Source organism: Pseudopipra pipra, chromosome 5 (genome assembly GCF_036250125.1).
Source record: "Pseudopipra pipra isolate bDixPip1 chromosome 5, bDixPip1.hap1, whole genome shotgun sequence".
In the NCBI taxonomy this organism is placed as follows: Eukaryota; Metazoa; Chordata; class Aves; order Passeriformes; family Pipridae; genus Pseudopipra; species Pseudopipra pipra.
Window position 1 is genome coordinate 70703216 of NC_087553.1, and position 14068 is coordinate 70717283.

The 14068-nt window shown below is 36.2% G+C and overlaps 1 long non-coding RNA gene across 2 annotated transcripts in view; it reads right to left on the minus strand.

Moving 5' to 3' along the window:
- Positions 1–8078: 8078 nt before the first annotated feature.
- Positions 8079–14068, minus strand: part of LOC135415312 (uncharacterized) — a 46653-nt gene continuing 40663 nt past the window's right edge. For both annotated transcript variants that reach the window (XR_010431073.1, XR_010431074.1), the window contains exon 3: positions 8079–8292. This is a non-coding gene — a long non-coding RNA (uncharacterized LOC135415312). The remainder of the gene's footprint in view (positions 8293–14068) is intronic.

The window sequence follows — 14068 nt, forward strand, 5'->3', positions numbered from 1 at the left end:
GCACATAATCTCTGGGGAATGCCACCTGAGACAAGAGAGGATTTTGGGTTAACCCACTGAGAGCATAAACCTAGGATGAGAAAAATCACAGAGTTTTTAAAACTAAAAAACAAAACTCCATTTTTGTATGTTAAGAACATGCCTTAGTTTTTAAAATGGAATGAGGAAAGCCTTTTAATTTATTTGAAAGAATGTTCTCAGTGAAAGACGTGGTTTGTGTGTCAAAATGAGTGACTTTTACAGATCATCATAATTTTTCTTTTAACATTCAAATGTGTATGTCTCAAAAAATACCCCGGTATGAATTTGTGTGCCTAAATACAGCTTTCATCTCCCTCTGCCTACACCACCTGCCATTTCAGATTTCTGAAATGGAGTAGGAAACAAAACACTTAGAGAAACTTCAGGTTGATCTTCTCTGTTCTTGCATATTTTATATTACTTACTTCTTTCCTGCTACCTTTCTGTTCAACTTAAGCAACTTATGCTTCTCATCTTTTCTGTTGCCCTTCTCAGGACTTTCTTATTTCTTACCCTTAGTTTTTAGAACAAAATGATCAAACTCAAGTGCAGTTACTCCTATAATAGCCTTAATATTTGGTAAAGGATTCTTCATTCAACTTTAATTTAGCCTTCGGTCTCACTTGCTTTTTTAAAATCACTGCTAAACATTGAGACTGTCCTTCACTAACTGCCCTTGCAGTTTTTCTTTTCTCTAAGACACCAGGTTTTGTCACATTTCAGCAACATGTTGTTTTGTCAGAATCCCATGAGTCATCAAAAATTAAAATATTTGGGGAAAACATGCCAGTTTGGACAAGACCTAAACCCAAAAGCAAAAAAGAGTGCCTTCCTTCCCAGCTTTAGAATGATCAAAAGTCTTATTGAGGAGTTTGCTGAATCCATGGTAAATTGATGTAAAGTCCTAATTCTGCCTAAAATCAAATGGGACACTTGTATGACTGACACAAATCTGTGTCAGTAACCTATGTGCCTGCTTGTCTATCTATCTCTTTTGATAAAAAAAGCTTCTTAAATTGTAATTTAAGTCCAATGCCGGTCCCAAAAGCAGTAGACTTTCAGATTTTCATGGAGCAAGAAAACGATCCATCTTTTATCCAACTTAATTAAAACTTTGCCATAGTTTCTGTGGGATTACATCTCCGTGAAATCCTTCTTAACAAATGGATGGATAAATTCTAACAAAGCTATATTATGATTTCTTTTAATTATACTGTGTATGCAGGCTGAACAGTTGCCACCAATCCTACTTGGTTTCCTGTTAATCTCCTCTCCAGTGAACTGTATTTTTACAGGTGATTAAAACATTCTCCTCTTACAAGGAAAACAAACAAAACAAAGTGAAAAATGCTTTTTTCTTTTCTTTCAGAGGTGCTGGAACTCTCCAGAATGTTTTCTGTTTTCTTCCCACCTTCTACAAGCACTGTGTTTGACTATAAGAGCTACTTCTTGAAACAAAACATAAAGTGTTTGTGAATCATTTTGAGCCTGAAAAGCCCACGTTAGAACATTGTGCCCAGCACACTTGAACTTCCATGGAGCATAAAATTCAGCAGACAGCTTCTTCCTTTAACAGAAAAGGTAGTTCTGTTGACTATGTAACAACATTTATCAATGATCTTGGATTTTCTTTTATTTCAGCCATGAGATGCACTGAGGCGTTTATATGATAAACTTTATGTCAACAGAAGTGGATAATGGTCTTCATTTGGCTTTTTTTTTGATTGTTTTGAGGTTTTTTTGGAACTAGTTTTGGAGAGGAAATTATAGTGAACAAATATTTAGATTGACAGCCCTCTGTTAGAGGTGATCTGGATTTATGTCTTTGGACAACACAGTGCCTTACTTCTACTGATGTTGTGGGGTTCCTGTTGTCACAGAAATGCTCTCATTTATGCCTCCTTTTTGGTCTACATGTGTGTTCATCTTTGCCTCCTTTTTGGTCTACATGTGTGTTCATCTTTGCCCTTGGTGGACAAGAGGTGGAAGGATGAGCTTAACGACCACCTCTATTTTCTGGCTTTCCATGAATTTTCCACTGCATCATATAAAACATTTAGCAGTACTGCAGTACTTCCAGCTCTTTGTTGGCCATTTAGAATGTCAATCCCCTTGAAGACACTGCTAAGCTCTTCTTCATACAATCCCTTTTTTTAACGCCCACATCACTTAATCAAATATAGATAAAATAAAAAAGTGAATCTACAAAAAAAAAACCAACAAAAAATGTGCAAACTGTTAGATTTCTGTTTTGCTTTATCAAATTAGTCCCTTTATGCACTTGAAGCTAAGATGAAAAATTGTTGGACAGATTACTGTAAGTGTATTGTGCTGAGAACTGACTACACAAACTCCTACAATAAAAATCTGTGCATCAATTGTAAGTTCACACAGTTCTCCTTGCCTGTAGTCAGGGAAGGGAATATTGGCATGTGAAGCTCAGCACATTAGCAAACAATAAAAAAATTAAATATTGTCATTCACTTAGTTAAGCACAGGATGGAACAAAATCAAGTGTTTTATGAAGTCTTTGGGGTTCTGATGTTCAGCTGGAATAAATCAATATTGCTGTAATTAGTTCTGTTCAATTTCCTAATCTGAAAATCAGGTTCACTGTTAGTTTTTTTCCCCCATATCAAACCAAATTGTTCTTTAATTTAACCCTGACTGATTCATTGATGATTATGAACTTTTAAATCCTGATAAAAAAGTAAATTTAAAGATCACACCTAGGTCCTTCACATTGTTGAAAACTGAAGGCTGGTGATTCTGTGGCTGCTGATTTCATCTCATTTCATTTTGGTTCCCCTTAGATGGATAACTTACTCTGCTTTATGTATACATAAATGTCCTTTAGGGCTCTGCTTATTTCATTCTCTAGAAATATAGAAAATAATGAAGTCCCCAAAGAAAGCCTTAAGGGTCTCCTAAATAATCAAGGAGGAACAACTGGCTGTCTTATGAGGCCTTGTGAAAACAGCAATTTGTTCATTAATCATGGAAGTAGAGCCTCATCACTGGAGAATTAAGTTAGCCTTTCTCCATGGATAACAACAAAGCCACCTTCAACATGAGTGAAACATTCATCATGCTAAGCCTGTAAATTCCTTGTAATGGCATCACATTAACCCTTTCCCTTTCTATATTACGAAGATCTTGCTTTAGAGAATAATTATGACTGATCTAATGCCTTCTTTCCAGCCCATAAAAAAAAGGTGAATAAATTTAATGATCCTGGAAGGTGTGTTTAATCCATTTCTACTCACTTACACAGTGTACATCTTTCTAAGGGGATTTTGAGCATTAAGGTTTCCTCTCATTATTAGTAACAACTGAAATTACTTTACAACACTGAAAGTTATGTAAAATATAATGATTTGTGAGATGGAGCCAAACACTGGTACTTATTTAAGAACACACAGGTTGTTGTGAATTTGGCCCACGGTTAGGAAAGAAGTCATTAATGGCCTCAGTTATCAGTTTCTTCTCAACAGTTCCCACTTAAACATCCATCTTTTGGAGGATATGATTGTTGCTGGGTTTGATCCTTTAACAAGCTCACCAGCTGGTTACATGGGCCCACGTAGGAAGAAGGGTGGGCAGATGAAGTTCAATTTGCTTGGATTTAGGCTTCTGTAGAGTCATATCCTAAAAATAAATCATACAAGTCTGTGTAATGTATAACAGTCTTATGTCACCGAGTTGAATATTACCATTAAGAGTTCATGCTCCTGCATTTAAATATTACCTTCAGCATTTTTAGATAATTACCTTGGATCTCATTATATGGATAAATATGAAACATGGGGCTACACCTTGAAGTCTGCTTTGGGAGCTGCTGTGATAGCCTTCATTTCACAGGAGAAAATGCAGATATTCACAATAACATGGACTGTCTCATATATAGTTTGAAATTGAAAAAACAAAACTCATTGCAAAGAAAAATACTTTAAAAAATAACAGTATGGAGTGAGTCTTCTTTATCTTAAGACTTAAAGAGAGAATATGGAGGGGATGGAGTCAGATTTTTCCTGAATGTGCACCACAAAAAAAACCCTAAAGGAGCCACCCACTAGCTGTCAGAATGGAAATTCTCACTCTACAAAGTTAGATGATTTTGCAAGGAGGGCAGTTTGGAATATGGCCCCTGAGAGTTGTGGGATGTCTCTGTTTGTACAGTTTCAAAACTACAGCTGGGCAGAACTGGGCAAGAAACCTGATTGAAATTTGAGGTTAGTTTGTGTTCAAGTAGGAGGTTGAATTCAAGACCTCCAGACATCCCATCTAACCTGAATTAGTCTATGATTCTATAGCTCTATTATGAAAAATGGGAATCTGGATAAAATATTCTCCAACTTCATCAACAGGATGAGGCCAGAATTTAGGATAATGTTAAGAAAAACAGTATTTAGCAAATGAGAGACGATATAAATAATAATAAACCAGTCGTTGTGTCTCAAGAAATATTTATATAAGATACAGACATGTCAGAAAAAGAGAAGGAGTCATTTCAGGATGGGCTATACACAATGAGAAAGAACATTAGGAGTAAACAAAGAAAACCAATCTCTTAGAAGATATGAAATGGCAAAGCAGACCATGATGGTGCAGAAAAAGGCAGAAATTTTCAACACAAAATTTTGTTCTACATTGTTTTTATGATGATATCATTCCAGTCATTACCAAGTAATTTCTAATCCATTAAAAACAGAGAAATTAAAATCATCAGTTAAAAATATTTTGAAATCATGAGTTCTTTGAGGTTTTGGTTCCCAATGGAGGCTGTTTAGTAGATTCAGAAAATGCTCAGGGAAGTCTAGCAGACTTCAGAAATCCCTACATAACTAATATGTTAAAAGGTGCCCAGGAAAATTATAAACATGTTACCATGATATCTCTACTAGAAAAAAAAGAAAAAGAATTTGGGACAGTGTATCCAAAAGAGAAAGAAGTGAGAGTGGCAGCAGGAGAAATTCCACTCCATAGAATGCTAGTCAACAATAAATTTTAACTTGGAGAGTTAGAGGAGAATCAGAGTACATCTGCCAAATGAACTCAAGGAAAAAAGGCAAAAAATTGTAATTCAGTTTTTCTGCTAGTAGCGATTTTTCCATTTGTTTCCCTTCACTCCCACTTCCACACACCTTGAGCATCATAAATAATCATACAGAACCTTGACTTTTTTTTCTTGCTATGAATACACAATTCAAATAGGAATGGATTTTTAAACAGCCCAAACTAGTCAGAACGAGAAACTGTGGCTGTTCTGATTGATTGAGGCACTCTGCCCTGGAAAACCATAACTGGGAAAGGCTCTGAACTCCTGTGGTGGTGCTGTGGTCACGGGGTTAATGCAGTCCTTATAAGAACAATCCAGACTTACAAAGATATACAGGGAGATGAATTTACGGCAACATAGAATAGGGGAGGTTGATTCTGGAGCATTGATTGTTCCTATTTTAGTGTTCACAGTTCCAAAACACTTGTTGAAAGGCTGGAGTTGGTGCAGAATAAAGAGATACAGAAATTATTGGAATGGTAGATAAAATGCCCTACAGAAAGAGTCTTAAGCAGCTCAGGAGGGTGTGTTGAGCTGATTTTGACCATAAGTACCTTCTCAAAGAGAAAATACTGGATATATAAATATCCTGTGTGTAGACATGTGACTGGGACCAAACAGTGACCAATTAAGCTTTGGACTTAGAGAAACAGAGGAACTGTGATTTCTGAAAGAAATGAAAACAAGATTGGATGATTTCCAAGTTCCCGGAAGATGTTTTTCATTGATCACTGAGCTTATTGTTAATTGAATAGAACTGTGATGGTAAGGAAAATACGGCTTCCTGCTCTATTCTATTTGGTCTTAAATGCTCTAAGTTTATGCTCAAAGGCACAAGTATATGAGTGAAGCTGTTGTCATAATCTTGCAGCTTTGTTCTTACCTGATCAGCCAACATTCAGTTGTTATAATGCTTGACCCTGTGTCAAGTTTTGAGCACCCTTTTCAATGAATCTCAGAATTACATATTTCATGTCTTTTCAGAATGTGTTACATCCACTGAGGGCTATGCAGAGCAACACTGAATGTGACACTTGTGCAAGAGGTGGAGAAGTTCATACTCCTGGTGTACACATGAAGCACACATACAGCAAGTTAACCAACCTATTGTTTTATGGGAACTGTGACTTTTCTGGGACATTAATCCCGTCACAGAATGTAGGATGAAGTAAGGTAATGAGCATTTCAATTTATTACCTGAGCTGGGGAAAAAAGTTAACCCTTGCTTGTAGTGAACATCCACATGGCAAAATTACAAGGACATTTAGTGACAAGACAAGGGGGAATTCTTTACTGTGAGACTGGTGAGGCCCTGGCTCAAGTTGCCCAGAGTTGTGGATGCCCCATCCCTGGAAATGTTAAAGGCCAGGTTGGACGGGGCTTGGAGCAACTTGGGATAGTGGAAGGTGTCTCTGTCCATGGCAGGGGGTTGGAACTGGATCCCTTCCAATCCAAACCATTCTATGGTTCTATGAGTCTAGGATAATATCTGTAATGTGACTGTGTGAATTCTAAAAAAGGACATGTATGGTTGAGAAGGAAACAGTGCTGATCCACTCTCCAAGTGTCCAATGCACTGAGAGAGGATGCTGCCATGTGACCTGAAACACAGCCTCTCAGTTTCTGTCCTGATTTACACACCAAAGGAGCCATCAGCCAGGAGAAAAGGTGGACAGGAAGCCATCCTGGAATAGGATAGATATTATAGTTTAATGTTTCCTGGAAGTCCATATCTAGTTTTACTTTGGCAGACTTGGAATATACATGGCACAATTCTGCAGATCAGCTTGTCCTGCCTGGTGGCACATTCTACACTGTGTCAGCTCTGAAGATCCTCTAGGTCTTTTTGCTTTTTCTCTGTCCTGCTTCTGGCTTGCAGAGTCTTTCAGGCCCTCACTAGACATGACATTAAGCATAAAGCTGTAAAATGCTAATGGACCGAGGGTGGCTATAAATCAATTCACAGTATTTTCCTATATGGAAGTGGAATTTAATAATATGGAACTTGCAGGTCTGTGATGTTTTCCTAAGGATGGCAATTTGAGAAAAACACATCACCTCCAAAAATACCAACTGTGCAAGTATAGTGGTGGCATTTCTCTTCCTTTTTTTTCTGTATTTATAGCAAAAATTTTACAAAGGAATTTTCCTTGATTTTTTTTTTATTATTATTTTGGTTACATAACTAGCTTTCAGAGGGTTATACAAAGACTGTTCCTCCTTAAGATGGAATTAAGTGAAAAATGCTGTAAACACCTCTTACCAGAAACAGAACTGCATCAAAACATCTATTTTCACCAAATCTTAGTCTTATTCTGCTATGGTGTTCGGTCAACAAAAAGATACAGGGATAAACAGATGGAAAACACAGTCAAAGGTACAATGGTCCCTGTGGAAACCAAAGTTGAATTGCTATGAGTTCTCTTCCACTTGCAGTGCTGCTGACAGATTTGAAGGAGCAGGCTGCACACAGGGTGGTAACTGCATTCTCCTCTTTCCCTGCTATGGATCATGTGAGTGTATTGAGAGTTTGGAGGAAGGGGAGATGTTAACAGACTCTGCCACACAGACTCTGCCTTCTTCTGTGTGCTCAGCCTTTCATGTTCCCTTCAGGTCATTCTTTCCCCCCCCTCCTTTTCTGGATGAGATATGAGTAATGAGTAATGAGGCTTTGTGTTGAAAAGATGACATGTGTATCACTGAAATTTTCATCTTGAATTGTCTTCAGGGAACATAAGAATGCAACTCAAAATAGTTGGTTTTGATTTGTAATCTTAATTATAATGGAAACTTTTAGACATGTTGCCGAATCTACCTATGAATTACAAATTTGACTCACAGTCAACTGCTCCTTTCATTGTGTTTTTTGGGGAAAAAACTCGCATGTGTACAGACTTTTTTACTTAATATATGGCAGTTTTATGGCACTGAATGTTATATGCATTCTTCTAAACAAGAACAAAGTCAGGACATTGATTTAAATCAGAGTGTATAGATGTTATCATGAACAATAAAAAACTTCCTTTATTTGTGTTACACAAAAGTAATTAAAAAAAGTGGTTTTTTCCCTCTATGTGTTCAAATAAAGAAGGTGTTAATTTTTTAGATGATATTACAAGAAGTCTTAGAAAAAACAAGTAAATTTTTTTTTCTATTTGAGACAGCTCTGACCCAGAAGAACTTATTTTCTCCATAGGTAACACAGATGCAGTCTAGAAAAAAAAAAGATCACTGTTAGTCAAAGTACAGATATTTTTAGTACAGTCTCTCACAGAAAAAGATGAAGTTATGTTTCATTATGCAGTATCACTTACATACACTGTTACTTCTTCAAGAAAGAGTGAAACTTTTCTAGCTCCTGCTTGACATAATAAGACACTTTCATAAAACTCAGTGGAACTTGTTGATTATACATAGCTAATATTCCCTAAAAATTAAAAAAAAACTACATATCATTAAACTCTAGCTTTGCTTAAAAAAACATTAATCCACTGGGAATATTTTCAAGCCATGTAATTTTGTTCTGAATTTTCATTTTCCATATTGAAGTTATTGTTTCAGAATAACAGTTGAAAAACTCAGTTCAAAATTATATAAGTGAAAATCTCAGCAGATCTCTACCCAAGGTAGCACATTCCTCCAAAACATTTCACTTTCAACAAAGGTAGTTTCTCTAAATGTTATTTATGAAAGGAAAACATTTCCTTATCAGAGGAAAACAAGCTGTGAGAGGCCAAAAAATATTGAGTTCATCCAGCCATCTGCCCCTTAATGGGATCAGCTATTCTGTGCCACTTGAACTTCTGTTTTCCTCTTAGAAGTCTTTCAGAACAGGCAAAATAATCTATTCTAGCACTTCATCACCCTGACAGGAATTTTTTCCTCTTGTATGAACTATATACTATTTTTCTTGATGAAGTTTGACTTTTCCTTTGTGTTCCACCCACCATGAACATGGAAGACAACTGTTGTTGCAGAATTATTTTCCCTATATTTGAAATCAAATATCTCAGTCTCTCATCTTAGCTTATTCAGCTTAAATAGCTGCAGTTTCTTTCAGTCTTTCTTCAGAGGTCATATTATCTAGATGACACAATCCTTCTTATTTGAAATGTTGACACCACTTCTATTATCATGTTTTTAATCCCCTAGGCTATACTTCTAAAATACAGATAGATCAGAATCACCATCACTTGATTTGTAGAGTTTTATTGTTTTCCTGATTTTTTTTTCTTTCTTTTTGAACACAAGCAGGAAGTTTCTCCTCAGAAACAAAACTTGAATTTCAGTTTCCTGGAATATAATTTCTTCACTTCTGTGTCCTCCAGCATGAGAATATTTATTATCATCAAACATCTCTTTCTATGAAATATACACTTTTATTTGAAATCAAGAATATGAAATAAAACCAGAGCTTACTCCTAGTTAGGTCAGTAGAATTCAGTAGAAGGGGAAACAAACCCTTACAGTGCAGCAGGGCGGTAATTATGTTGCCTGTAACGGGCTCCAGGAAAAATCTATAGTCTAAGAGTTAAAGGATAGTTTTGAATAAATTTGGACATCAGTAACAAATAAAATATTTTATTTTAATAACTGCATTGTCAAAAAAAAAAAAAATGCAGACACTATTTCTTCATGAGAAAACAAAAATTGCTGTGCCACACAAGGTAAGGATAGGAAGTTTGCTTCTTTGCTTAGAGCACGCGTATGGTACATGCTGTATACATTTTATAAAGACTCTTTGCTACAGATTATTCCAATATCCCTTGGCTACAATTCATCATTATATGTCTGTCCTCTTCCTCATCCAATCCTCACCTATCCAAGCTTAGCAGTAGGAGCTTTCTCTCCTGAATTACAGCAAGTCTTGAAACACCTGCTGTTTTACTCAAAGCCCTGACTGCAAAAGACGAGTAACATCAGATTCCATATTCAGATATATAATACAGGAAAACTGCTTGAAATATCTGCTTTAAGTGACCTCTAAAATCTTAAAAGTAAAGTAAAAAGAATGGCTTAGGTTATGGTTGTAAAGCAATGACGTAAGAGATCACAGCTTCTGGGGGAGAGTGTTAGTGCTTTTTGGTTTTTTTTTAAAATAACATTTTGAATTTGCAGTATTGAATGATGCATAATTTGAGAAAAAGGATTGCTTATGCTCCTTGTACCTATAAAGACCCACATGAAGTCCTGGTTTAGTGAAGGAGATGACAACCTTGCCACTGATTTATACAAGTGCTGGATTTCACTTAGTGTGTGCTACTGTGCACTGTTAGTCTGGGCTATCATTACACCTGCAACCTCAGTCTTTGCATTTCATGGGTTTTGATGGGTTTATTACAGGATACTGTACAATAGTACAGTGAAATTCTCAGCAAGATGCTGAGAAATGAAAAATAGACTTTTACTCCTCTGCACAAAGAACTTGTTTCTTACTTACTGGTGCATTTCTCCTAAGTGACAAACAAGAAAGACTGGCAGATTCAAATTAGAGGTTAAGCAAAGGGTAGCTGAGAAGAACAAGAGTCAGCCTTCTCAGTTTAAAAATAGAAATAGAATGAAGCTAGCAACCTGAGGGAATTGTCATGGAGCAGATTATGAGGAAATTGGGAAGGTTCTTTTATTACAGTTAAAACACAGAAGAAATGAAAAAAAGCGTCTGCTTTACCAGGTTGCAGTTCTGCCTTCAGCCAAGCAGAAAAGCTCGTGGTATCAAACCAATTAAGAATAAAATGAAACTTGAAGGCAAACAGAGATCATCTGTTCCCTGATATCCTCTGTGTGTGTGTGTCTTGTGGTGGTGCAAACATACAAAGCTTTTTGGGATGTGTCTCTTCCTCCCAAGATGGCCCATTAAAAGGTTAATGTGCTCTAAGTTTTTAGAGTTAAAGCAAAGCTAAACGGCTTTTTCATTGCAATTAACTTTAACCCTTTGATTGTTATTCAAATTAGACTTTTTCATTTGCAAATGAATTCTGATTGAATATTGACGTCAGAGGAGGAGATGTATTCCCAGAACTAGTGAGAGGGAAACACGGGGTGGATACTGCAGCAGGAGAAAGGGGAATTTCACACAGCATCCCATGCACTTATAATGTCCTACAGTGTGTTGGACTTGTTCACTTTATGGCTTGTGTGTGCTCATCAGTTCTGCTCTTAGCAAATACTGCTCAGATTTTGCAGTGAGGAGTAGTGTTGGTTGCAAATAATAATATTTATTGCAGTTCAGCTTAGCAAAATATCTTTTGAAATGGGTAATTTCTGGATACAGTCAGCCAACAGAATTCTTTCCTGTGGAAAATTTTCTTTTTGATGAAAAATCTTGAATGTTTCATTATCTGTCAAAAATTGAAAGTCTGAGGAAAGTAGACACTGTAGGCACATGTTTAATGAAAATACAAGTTCCTACACAATAAAGTTCACAGAAAATATTGAGGAGACCTTAACAATTTCTTTCTTGCCTTATACCTAGCATTTCCTTCCTGTGACCTGTTACTGAGCAAGTTGTAAGCAGACAGAATCTGAAGTATTCAGGTTCTCTTAATCCATCTTGGCCTAGTTAGGACAAGGCACAGTACACAGCTTTCAGTAGTTCACAGCTTCTAGAAATAGCCATAGATTCACAGAATGGTTTGGGTTGGAAGGGACTTTAAAGACCATCTCACTTCAACCCCCCTGCCATGGGCAGAGACAATTCCACTAGATCAGATTGCTCCAAGCCCCATCCAGCCTGGCCTTGAACACTTCCAGGGATGGGACATAATACACAAAAACATAACATATAGCCAAAAAGGATTATCTTTTTCTCTTAAAGAAGTATGAGGCTTCCTTAAACACAGATTTAACTCCTTTAATCAGGTGGCTGAAAAAAACAGCTGTGTCTGTGTGTTTGATTCCTGCTATTGCAAGTTTTGTTCCTTATCAGTTTGCAGGCATTTCTTCTTGATCTTCTCACAGTATAGAAACTCCTATTTCTCATTCATACTTAACTGTAACTATTTGTTCTTGATCTGGACTTCATAATTTTATTTATCATTACCTTTGGCATGGAGGACCTTAATGCATTAGGTCTGGGATGGTCTTTGAAAATCACTCAAAAAATACAGAGCTCTGTGCCATGACTATTAAATAATGACTTATTTCTGCTCTGCTGACTTTTGTTGTTGGTTTCTGTTGTTTTTGTTTTGTTGGGTTTTGTTTGTTTGTTTTTTTCTGTTTTCTTTTAAGTGTAGATCAGGGCACTACTACTGATCAACAGAAAAGAAAAAAAGAAGTAAGCACATGAAGTTTAATGGTACTGCTATTTTTTAATATAAACCCCTAGTTACTAGCAAGAAGCAAATATGAGCCCAGTTAACCTTATCAGTGATAAGCAAGATGATCTGTTGACAACATATCACAGTGACACACTAGCAGCAGTCAGAAACAAGCTGAAAGTTTGATCAATTGTTAGATATTTATGTCAATCTCAATAAATTTAATTTTAGAATAATCCAAGGTATTCCTCTGAGTGGACTTCTGCAGGGATAGATCTCATGGATTTCCTGGTGACCTCAGAAAAAACAACTCCTTGTACTCTAAATTTAATTTAAATATAGAGGCAACATGCTTCAGAGCTGCTGCAAGACAGACCTTGAATACAAGGACTCAAGATTCAGTTTTATGCTTTAGAGCTTTTCTCCTAATTAAAAAAAAAGTCAAATATCCATCAAGTCAAATGAACCAAATTCCATTCATTCATACTAGGACACTGCTTGCAGTGATATCACAGTGAAATATATGATCATCACTAATAAGAAAGTAGGGAATGTTTTATCCTTGCATACAATGGACCTGCTTTGCCAGAGGAACCAAGATAGAAGCTGAAGGCAAAGCTGAGTACATGGAAATATGTAAAAATCCTTCATATCCATCTTCACTATAATAGTCTATCCAAGTGGTTGAATCTGTGCTTGTCAGAGGGGACCAAATCAACATTTGGTTTCCCTTTAAGAAATGGACTCACTTTTACTCGATAATGTTCGCAATTTAAGCAAGATTATCTAAACTTTCTCTGTAGTTTTTCCATTACATACCATAACTCAATTTAATTAAAGAAGTGGCACACTAATGGTCAGTAATTCTCCATGTATAACAATAGAGTCTAAGCATCAATAAATCTATATGTAAAATGAAGTGTGTGTTGATGTATTGAGGAGATAATGTCCAGTGTAAGTTCTATAGCAGTCATCTTTTCCTTCACAGTGGAGTCCTAAATCAATTCCTAATGTAGGAAATGCACAATCAGTTTAGTTTCCCTTAGTGTTGGTTGAATTCCTGTCATTCTTGGGGGGAAAAAAGAAAGCACAAAACAACATAAGTAAGCAACAAAAATTAGTATTAAAGGAAGAATAGACAGAGTCAGAATTCCCATCAGAAATATAGATGGTGTTTTAGTCCAAAACCTGACTTGAATTGTACACCTAAAATCAAGAGCTAGCACTTTTCTGCACTCCTACTTCATGTATAGAGAAGAATGAATATACACTAATCTAAATTGTAATTTCATAGGTTGTTTATGCTGCATAAATAAGGCACAGCAGCTGTTTGAAAGGAAATTTGAACTAAAAGGTCTCTGGATTGAATCCTAAAGTATTTATATTCAGTTTTTCACATTTTGTTCTGTTTTCAGAATCGTTGGTGAATTTGTTAAATCACTGTTGTGCTTGTTAAAGAAAATAATATTGCATGAATGCTGGTTACCCTTAGACTCTCTCCTTGAGTCTAAACGTTTGTAGCTAAATACAAAACCTTTGACACTGCTGTCTTTACTGAACCAAAACAAACAGCAGTGAATTCTTGTTTAAACTCCATCAGCCATGATGATTACACTATTTTTGTAATGAAGCAAGGCCTCCTAATAACACTACGAGGACACATTTCATAGCGTGTAATAGTTTTTACTGTATATATGATTTCACATGTCATTAGCTAGACTTTTCAGTTGTG